The 10,039-nt window shown below is 39.9% G+C and overlaps 1 non-coding gene across 1 annotated transcript; it reads right to left on the bottom strand.

The window, feature by feature from the left end:
* Positions 1 to 376: 376 nt before the first annotated feature.
* Positions 377 to 480, bottom strand: LOC141510398 (U6 spliceosomal RNA). Its single transcript, XR_012474892.1, has one exon. It is a non-coding gene; the product is annotated as a U6 spliceosomal RNA (small nuclear RNA).
* Between the last annotated feature and the right edge of the window lie 9,559 nt (positions 481 to 10,039).

The following is a 10,039-nucleotide window of genomic DNA, read 5'->3' as shown; positions in this document are numbered from 1 at the left end:
GGGAGGGAGAGTATCCATAAAGAATAAAGAAAATCATTAACCTTGGGGAAAGGTTTTGTTTTGTGGAATTCAGTGCATTTCAATAACTAGAATTAGTGGAGTTAATTTCTTGTAAAGGTGGCCTTAAGAATTTGCATAACTAAAACTTATTGAAGGACATCACTTGTCGGAATGAAATGAAAATAATAGGATCTAGGAAGTCAAAGAAATACCCTTGAAAAACTGCAAAATGTTCTAGATTTCTGGGGAGATAAAAAATTTTTTTATTAAAGATTTTATTTATTTTGAGTTTTACAATTTTCCCCCCAATCTTACTTCCCTCCCCCACCCCACAGAAAGCAATTTGTCAGTCTTTACTTTGTTTCCATGTCCTACAAAAAATATGGAACGCTTCACAAATTTGCATGTCATCCTTGCACAGGGGCCATGCTAATCTCTGTATCATTCCAATTTTAGTATATGTGCTGCTGAAGCGAGCACAAGATATCATTTTCCATGAGGAAACACCCAAGATACTGGACTGTATGTCTTCTAGTGTAATGTTCTATATTGGAAAATTTCCCCAAAAAGCCCTATTTGATCTCCTGGAATATGAAGCAATACCTTCAGTGCTTGGAAATGATGCATAAAAGAGCTTTTGCTACAATCCCCATGATTCAGGTTGAATACAGAAGAAATTCTTTCAAAGAAAAACATCTGTAGCAGAATCAAATAAAAGATATTGAAGTCAGTGGTGCATTATTATTATAATGCAAAACCACAAGTTAATCTTTAAAACTGTTGGTCAAAAGAAGAATAATATGCATAACATATGTTGTTTCATTCCCATTCCTATCTCTGCTGCTAAATTGAAGCTGATTTGTAGTTGTTTACAAAAAGCACTTTTCCCCAAAATTTAGAATAGATAGATTGGTATTATTACTGATGTAAGGAGTTATGAACATATAATGCAGGGCATTATGAACATAGGAGATGTGATTAGAAACAAATTTTGTGGAAGGAAAAATATTGTCTGGGTGACTTGTTCAAAGTGACTCCATTGTTAAAAGGTGAATTAATCAAGATGGCCTTGATTTGTTCCCCTTCTTCCAGCATCTGTTCCTCTTCCTCAAACTAATGGTTTCCAGCTACCTGACCTTGGCCATTGTTGGGTCAAGCTTGCTCTGGTGTTACAGGATATGACATATTAGACTTAGAGGTCACACACCTTGAAGATAGGAAGGATTACTCCTTAACTTACCAATTGGAGAATACCCGAGCCAGGAGCTAGGCCACTCCCCAAATGCCACCCTTGTCCAACCCACTACAGAAGTGCATTTAAATTTTTCAGAAGAGAAGCACTGCCCTTTTTATCTCGTCACCCTACCTTCATCTAATTTCAACTAGTCAAGGTTGACCTGGGATCTGTGTCCTTGTCCTTTGCACCTGCTCAAGGAGATTCATGCATATTACTGTTCATTCCCCTGTGCTAATTACTAGTATAATATACCAAGTCTGGGAAAACAGGGGTGAATGTTCAAATAGATTGTAATCCCAACCAATGACTGGCATAAAGAAGAGGAACAGGCTTTTGCATATGTTGTAATTCAGAGCCTTCCTCACTAAGAGAAAAGGTCCTCCTCTGCAAAGGGTTTAATAAAAGCCATTTTAATCACTCTGGACTAAATATAATTATGAACCATTGATAACAATTTTGGGTGCCATATAGAGTGAAATCCTTTGAGATTTTCCCACAAGAACACTAGAAAGAAAAGAGAATGCAAACCTGCTTGAATTCAGGCAAGTTCTCTGCTTTCTTTGCTGGAGAAATATGCTTAAAGTCAATCCTTTAAGGTAGTGAGGTGTGGTGGCCAAGAACTCCCTTGAGAGACTTGCTGAGCTGGGTCCCAAGGGTGGGGGGAGCTGGCCTATCCCAGATGAGAGGCCAAAGGATTGTAGAAAAAGAATACCCAAAATTTGGAGAAGTCAGGGTTCCCCTAAGGAAAAAGTCCACCATGGGGGGAAGTTGCTAGAGGACTTGGGAGGTCAGGGAGTCTCAGGACTGGAAGTTCTAGAAGGAAGACCAATCAATCAGGTATGTTGTATTTATGAGCTTGTATGTTCCCAAGGGTGTCTTTGAATTGTGTCCTGTCTTGTCTGTGACTAGCAGTGTTCTAAGCTGTCTGCCTAGTCTTGGGTTTTCTCTGTTAAGTTTTTTGTTTGTTTGTTTTTTAGGTTTTTGCAAGGCAAATGGGGTTAAGTGGCTTGCTCAAGGCCACACAGCTAGGTAATTATTAAGTGTCTGAGACCGGATTTGAACCCAGGTACTCCTGACTCCAGGGCCAGTGTTTTATCCACTGCGCCACCTAGCCGCCCCTTCTAATTGGTTTTTTAGATGATATTTTCTTCAGTATTTTTTTGTATCTCTTTCACAAAGCTGCTGACTTAGTTTTCATGATTTTCCTGCATCTCATTTCTCTTCCCAATTTTCCCTCTACCTACCTTTTTTGATTTTCAAAATCTTTTTTTGAGCTCTTCTGTAGCCTAAGACCAAGTCATACTTTTCTGGGAGGCTTTGGATATAGAAGCTTTGACTGTCATCTTCTAAGTGTGTATTTTGATTCTCCATATAACCAAATTGTCTTTGATCAGGTCTTTTCCTTCTGTTGTTTGCTCATTTCCCCAGCCAATGACTTGATTTTAACTCTTTATCAAGGTGAGACTCTGATTCCAGGATAGAAGACTCTTAGTCCCAAGCTTTTAAGGATTTTTGCAGTTGTTTTCAGGGATGTCCCCAGAGAACTGTGAGTTGTCCCCCTGCAAGCAATAAATTCTGTTGTGCTTTTCCTGAGTCTTGGCCCCAGACTGTGACCTTGATCTGAGTATGGGCAAAGTAGCAGAGTCCTGCCTCAGTGAAAGCAAAGAGACCTCTGCAATCTCGAGAAGCAGCTGTTAGGTGACTTCTGAGGCCTGCTGCTGGTCTCCTGGGGCTGGGGCTGGGGCTGGGGCTGGGGCTGGGGCTCGGCCTGGGTCTGCGCTGAAGCCTGTGCTAGACTAAACTTTGCTCTCATTCTGGTGTGGCTGACCTTTGGTCCTGCTGACCTTTCCGAGTTGTCCGTGGCAATCCCTGGACTGAGAGGTCTGGATACTACCACCACTGCCATGGAGTCAGGTGAAACCAAGATCTGTCTCTGGTTCATTCTGGCTTGGTCCAGGCTGCACTGAGGTTCCTGTAACAGACCCTTCCTGAGGATCTTCCCAATTGTCTTGGACTGAAAAATTGTTTCACTCAGTCTTTTTGTGGGCTCTGTTGGTTATAGAATTATTACTTAACATCTTGGCCCACCCCCAAGGATATTTATTCTTAAAGACATGAATCTTTTTTAAATAAAAGATTTTATTTATTTTGAATTTTACAATTTCTCCCCTAATCTTGCTTCCCTCCCCCCCACCCACGGAAGGCAGTCTGTTTAGTCTTTACATTGTTTCCATGGTATACATTGATCTAAGTTGAATGTGATGAGAGAGAAATCATATCCTTAAGGAAGAAAAATAAAGTATAAGAGATAGAAAAATTACATAATAAAATAATGGATTTTTTTTTAAATTAAAAAGTTGCGGGGGTCCAGCCTCTGCGGGGTCCTTGGAACTTGACAGGAGGGATAGAGTCAGTGAAATTAATTGAGTCAACAAGTGGGTATAGGCAGGAGCAGGTTGACTGACTGTCAGCTGCTTAGATTTATTTTTATAGTCTCAAAAATCATATGAAACAAGCAAACTAAAATCATTTCCTTGGTTACAAAAGTATACAATTTTCATCATTAATCATATAGTTACAAGTTTGATCATGTAGTGGTTACAAGTGTGATTATCAATCATGTAATTAATTTTCTTGTCCCTGCTCAGACCGTGATGACCTCAACCTGCCTATTGCCTAGTCTGTTGCTGCATAGTAAAGTTATTAATTAAACAGAACTTTCCTTAGAATAATCTTTGATATAATTTGTTTAATGGAATGCTTCTGTTTTTGTATCGCATATGTAATGTTTTCCGATATGCTCCCTTGACAACCTATAGTGAGGGTAGTTATGTTTGTCCACCTGTCCGTTGACTCCTTCAATAACTAATTTTTCCTTTCAGCCCTTGTTGGTAGACGCTACGGTTTCTATGACTTTTTATTCTTTGCCAATAAACTAAGGCTGTTAGAGTTCACATATTGGTTACCTATACTAACTATTCTCTCACCATCTTTGTCATATATTCCTGTGTATGATTAAGGGGGGCAAAACTGTTAATTTCCCTGGAATTCTATCTGACCCATCTTGTATCTGGTTTCCCTGTATATATTCTGACATCTCCCTGGAACTCCCAGTGCTGTATCTTCCAAAGATTTCATAATGCTGAAGCCTTTTGTATGTCTCAGAGAGAGGCAGTCCTGTTAAATTTGGACAGAGTTCACAATCTGTTTTATTCAAGGAAGTTCTCTGAAATCCTTCCTTTATAGTCATTCCACTATTAGGATGAGTAAGTTTTGCAATCAATAATGGACCTATAAATATGGGTATACATGGAATCCCTATATATATTGAAGAAGGAAATGTTGTTCCATCAGGCAGTGTGACTGCCCTGAGTCTTCTTGCCCCGACTGTGTCAAACAGCTTAGAGACCCTAGCTCCCAACAAAAGGTAATAGTCTTTGGTCTTTGTTCAAACTCCACAATTCTTTCTCTGGATACAGATGGTGTTCTTCATTTCAGATTGCCCAGAATTCTGCCTGATTGTTGTACTGATGAAATGAGCAAGTCCATTAAGGTTGATGATCAGCCCCCATATTGCTGTTAGGGTAAGACATTAATTTTTTTAAATGGAAAATTGCTTTTAAAACTTCAGTCTACTAGTACACAAAGTTTCTCCATCTTCTTGTCCCATACTTCAATAAAATGACAGTATTTTTTAGATACACAGGTAATTTTTTTCACCACAATTGAAATGCTGTTGCATAAGAATACCTATGACAAAACAAGATACTTTTATTCATTTCCTCTCATATTTAAGTGTCTAGTAGAATTTCTCTGTGGATTAAAAAAATTAACTACATTTTGGAACCATTTATGTATTTATAATTTTTAAAATAACAGTTGTCAAGAACCATCAATAATGGTGAAGAAAAAGCTCTCAAATAGGAGTTTCAACTGGGATCTTATTGTGACAAGACAATCATCTGCCTAATCAATTCACTATTCTACCCACTACCATAGCTTTTCTTCTTCTTTTTCTTTTTTTTCTTTTTTTCGCTAGGTAATGGGGTTAAGTGGCTTGCCCAAGGCCACACAGCTAGGTAATTATTAAGTGTCTAAAACCGGATTTGAACCCAGGTACTCCTGAGTCCAAGGCCGGTGCTTTATCTACTGTGCCACCTAGCTGCCCCTACCATAGCTTTTCTAACCCTTTTTTTTCCACTCAAACTTCTGACAGTCCTTCTCCCCCAACTCTGTCAACTCAGAAGCTTGCCCTATATTTTGGTGAAAAAATTAAGGCCATTCTCATAGGGTTTCTTCTTTTTCCCTGTTTCCTATTTCACATCATTCAGATGCCTTCTACTACTATCTCCTCCTTCAACTTTGTCTCACATGAAAATGGTGTCTTTCTCCATGCCAAGTGAACTCATTCCATCCTGTCTTCTTCAGCAGGATGTCTCTTTCCATTATCCCTCTTCTTTTACTTCAATCTCTTCTGCTTATTGGCATCTCTACTGCCTTTAAGAATGTCCAAGTCAGGAGCAGCTAGGTGACGTAGTGGATAAAGCACCGGCCTTGGACTCAGGAGTACCTGGGTTCAAATCCGGTTTCAGACACTTAATAATAACCTAGCTGTGTGGCCTTGGGCAAGCCACTTAACCCCATTTTCTTTGCAAAAACCTAAAAAAAAAAAATGTCAAATATGTCTAGTTTCCCTGAAAATTTTGCATGGAATAGAAATGGTCAATTGAAAACTGTTTCCTCCCATCTCCCCCCCCCTCGCCCATCCCACTGTTGTTATGCTTAAAACTATCAAGATGCCTTTGATTAGAAAGAGAATTGCAGTATAAAAAAGAAAGAGTCAGTCATTCTTTGAAATATGTGCCTCTTTTTAACATCTTTTGTCTTGTCTGCCAATAGGGTGCCAGACTATGTTCCTGATATAACCTAGTTTTCCTTTTCAACCAGAAGATACACAAGGGCATGGTACAATATTCTACTCTGTCATTTCAGGCCAGAGAATGCAACAAACTTTTAAAATAGAGTTTTTAGTGTCAATTTAAATAAAGAAAACTTGAATATTATAAAAATGTAATTTTTTCAATTGATATTTTATTTTATTTTTCCAATTACATTTTTCCAAGATTCACCCACATGCATATGCATAATTGTAAGTTACATAATTTCCTTTACTCTCTTCCCATCCCCCTCCACTTAGCAGCAAAAAATCTTGTGAATATTGTATATATATATATATATATATATATATATATATATCTGTGTTTAAGATGTTTACAGATTAGTCAATTTTTCTATGAGGAATTTGGATTAATGGAAAGGAAAGAAAACCATGAGACACAAAAGAAAAATAAAAGAGGGGCAGAGCCAAAATGAAGACAAGAACGGATCCTGTCTTAGGCTCTCTCTCATAAATCTTCGAAACTAAGGACTCTAACTAAATTTTCGAGAGACAGAACCCACAGAGGGAGCCAGTGAGGCAGTTCTCCTACTCAAGGTAACCTGGAAAAGAGCAGAAAGGCTCTGCTCCCCAGGTAGGAGGGGTGGCCTGCCAGAAGGGTGGCCCGCCAGAGCGAAAGAACTTCAGCCTTCAGGAGGCAGCCCCAGGGCACTGGGAGCCACAGCTCACAGCAGCAGGGGAGTCTCCTGAGCTATACCCTGGTGAGGACAGGGCACAAATTAGGGGAACAGTGGGGGACCTCTTCCAGAGCAAGCATGTGAAGCCCAGCCCTCAGAGCACACAGCAAGCACAGATCCAGGAAATAGAAGCAGGCAGAGCTGGTAAGCAGGAGCCCCCGGGGCATGAGCCCATTGAACCTAGGGAGGGGAGTGAAGAGAGACTGCAGAGCTCTGTCCTCTGCCCCTGGAACAGGACTCTGGGACTCTGACCACATTCAGATCCTGATCCCAGTCTAGGCCCCCCCATAGAACAGTAGGGCCTCCCCCACCTCAGCCCCATGGCAGAGGGGGCCACATATAATCATTCATAGACCAGGAGGGAGGACAGAGCCTCACACACTGAGACCCTTGTGGGAGTGTCCCAAAAACTTAGGAAGCACCCCCAAAACAGGCTTAGGCTGGGAAAATGAGCAAGCAGAGAAAAAAGAGGAACCCCATTGAGAAATATTTTGCATATGAGCCCAAGAAGGATCAAAACACTCAGTCTGAAGATGAAGAAGCACAAGCTCCTGCATCTAAAGACTCCAAGAAAAACAGAAATTGGGCTCAGGCTATGAAAGAGCTCAAAAAAGACTTTGAAAATCTAATGAGGGAGTTAGAAAAAAACTGGGAAATGAAATGAGAGAGATGCAGGAAAAACATGAAAATGAAGTCAGCAGCTTAGTCAAGGAAATCCAAAAAAATGCTGAAGAAAATAGCATGCTAAAAACCAGCTGTCAAATGGATAAAATAGTTCAAAAAGTTATTGAGGAGAAGAATGCTTTAAAAAGCAAAACTGGCCAGATGGGAAAAGAGATAAGAAAACTCTCTGAGGAGAACAAATCCTTCAGACAAAGAATAGAACTCAGGGAGATTGTTGAATTTATGAGAAATCAGGACTCAATATTTCAAAGCCAAAAAAATGAAAAATTAGAAGAAAATGTGAAACATCTCATTGAAAAAACAACTGATATGGAAAACAGATTTAGGAAAGATAATTTAAAAATTATTGGAATATCTGAAAGTCATGATCAGGAAAAGAGCCTTGACATCATTTTCAAAGAATTATTACAGGAAAATTGCCCTGATATCCTAGAAGCAGAGGGCAAAATAGAAATGGAGAGAATCCACCGATCTCCCCCCGAGAAAGAGGTCCCCCAAAACCAACCCTTAGGAATATTATAGTCAAGTTCCAGAACTCCCAAGTCAAAGAGAAAATATTACAAGCAGCCAGAAGGACAGAATTCAAACATCGTGGAGCTGCAGTCAGGATCACACAGGACTTAGCAACAACTACATTAAAAGCGCATAGGGCTTGGAATATAATATACTGGAAGGCAAAAGAGCTTAGAATGCAACCGAGAATCAACTACCCAGCAAAACTGAATGTCCTCTTCCTGGGAAAAAGATGGACTTTCAATGAACCAGGGGAATTTGAAATGTTCCTGTTAGAATGGCCAGAGCTGAACAGAAGGTTTGATCTTCAGATACAGGACTCAAGTGAAGCATAGAGAGTGGAGGAGAAGGGGAAAATATGAGGGACTTAATGATGATGAGAAGGTTCATATGAGTATTATCAGTGTCATTTCTGCATAGAAAAATGACACTGATAATACTCATATGAACCTTCTCAGTTAATAGAGCAGGTAGAGGGAGCTTTTATAGTTGAAGCACAGGAGAAAGCTGAATTTGAAGATAAAATATGGTGTAAAATGGTCAATAGCAAAAAGGGAAATATAATGGGAGAAAGAAAAAGGAGAGGGGGAATAGGCCAAGATATTTCATATAATAAGATTTTTCCTTTATTAAAATGAGCTATTGCAATGATATGGAAGGGGGAAGGCAAGGGGGGAATGAGGGAAACTTCGCTCTCATCAGAGGTGGTTAGGAGAGGAAACAGCATATATATACTCAATGGGGTATAGGCATCTGGAGTAAGAAGGAGAGGGGGGGACAGGGGGAAGGGGAGGTGATGTGAGTGATGGAGGAGAGGATGTACCATGGGGGGAGAGTGGTCAGATATAACACATTTTCTTTTGCAAGAGGCTAGGATTGGAAGGCTTATCCGGGACCATAGGGCCAGGTGGATGCTGGGCCTAAGGGGTGGTGTGGGGGCTCAGGGCCTCTTGGCTCCAGGGCCAGGGATCTGTCTTCTGCGCCACTCAGCTACCCTACAGCAGAGTCAGAGTGAAAGGAGAGAGAAAATATAGTACATGGTAGTGGAGAAATACAAAAGGAGGGAGTTACAAGCAGCAATGGCAATGGTGGAAAAATATGGAAGTAACTTTTGTGATGGACTTATCATAAAGAATGTAATCTACCTGCAACAGAGTTGTTGGTGTTGGAACAAAGACTCAAGCACATTTTTTATTATTATTATTTTTGGGGGGTGCTGGGCAAATGGGGCTGGGTGGCCTGTCTGGGGCCGCATAGCAGGGTGATCATTGGGTGTCTGAGGCTGGATTTGGACCCGGGTGCTCCTGGCTCAGGGGCCAATGCTCTGTCTGCCACCCAGCCACCCCTACTATTATTACTAGTTTATTTTATTTTGGGTCTTTTTTTTTTTTCTTTTTTTGGTTTTTGCAGGGCAGTGGGGTTCAGGTGCCTTTCATGTCACATGGCTGAGTGATTGTTGGGTGTACGGGGCTGGATGTGGGCTCAGGTGCTCATGGCTCCAGGGCTGGTGTTCTGTCCATTGTGCCACCTGGCCATACCTACAATTATTACTATTTTTTTTAATTTTAATTTTTTTTCTTTCCCCTTTACTTTATCGCTCAAGCGAGTCTATATTTTTTGGAGGGAGGAGGTATTTTGTTTACTCTTAAAACAAGAATATTTTATTAATGTATAAAAAACTATTTGTAAAAAAATGAGAATAAATAAATATTAAATACAGAAAAAGGAAAAAATAAAAGAAATTTAAAAAAATTGAATGTAGTGTTCATTCAGATTCTGTAGAGTGTTTTAATATTTTTTTTTTCTTTCTCTAGATGTGGATAGCTTTGTCCAAAGCAGGTCTCCTAGGGTTGTCCTAGCTCTCTGAAATGCTGAGAGGAGCTGCATCCATCAAGAAAAATCCAATAATTTTGCCCCTGATGATATAATTAAATAACTACAAAATAAAAACTAATAAAATAGGTACTGAAT

Source organism: Macrotis lagotis, chromosome 1 (genome assembly GCF_037893015.1).
Source record: "Macrotis lagotis isolate mMagLag1 chromosome 1, bilby.v1.9.chrom.fasta, whole genome shotgun sequence".
NCBI lineage: Eukaryota > Metazoa > Chordata > Mammalia > Peramelemorphia > Peramelidae > Macrotis > Macrotis lagotis.
Note: the sequence above shows the minus strand (reverse complement) of the source record. Positions and strands in the feature narration are given on the sequence as shown.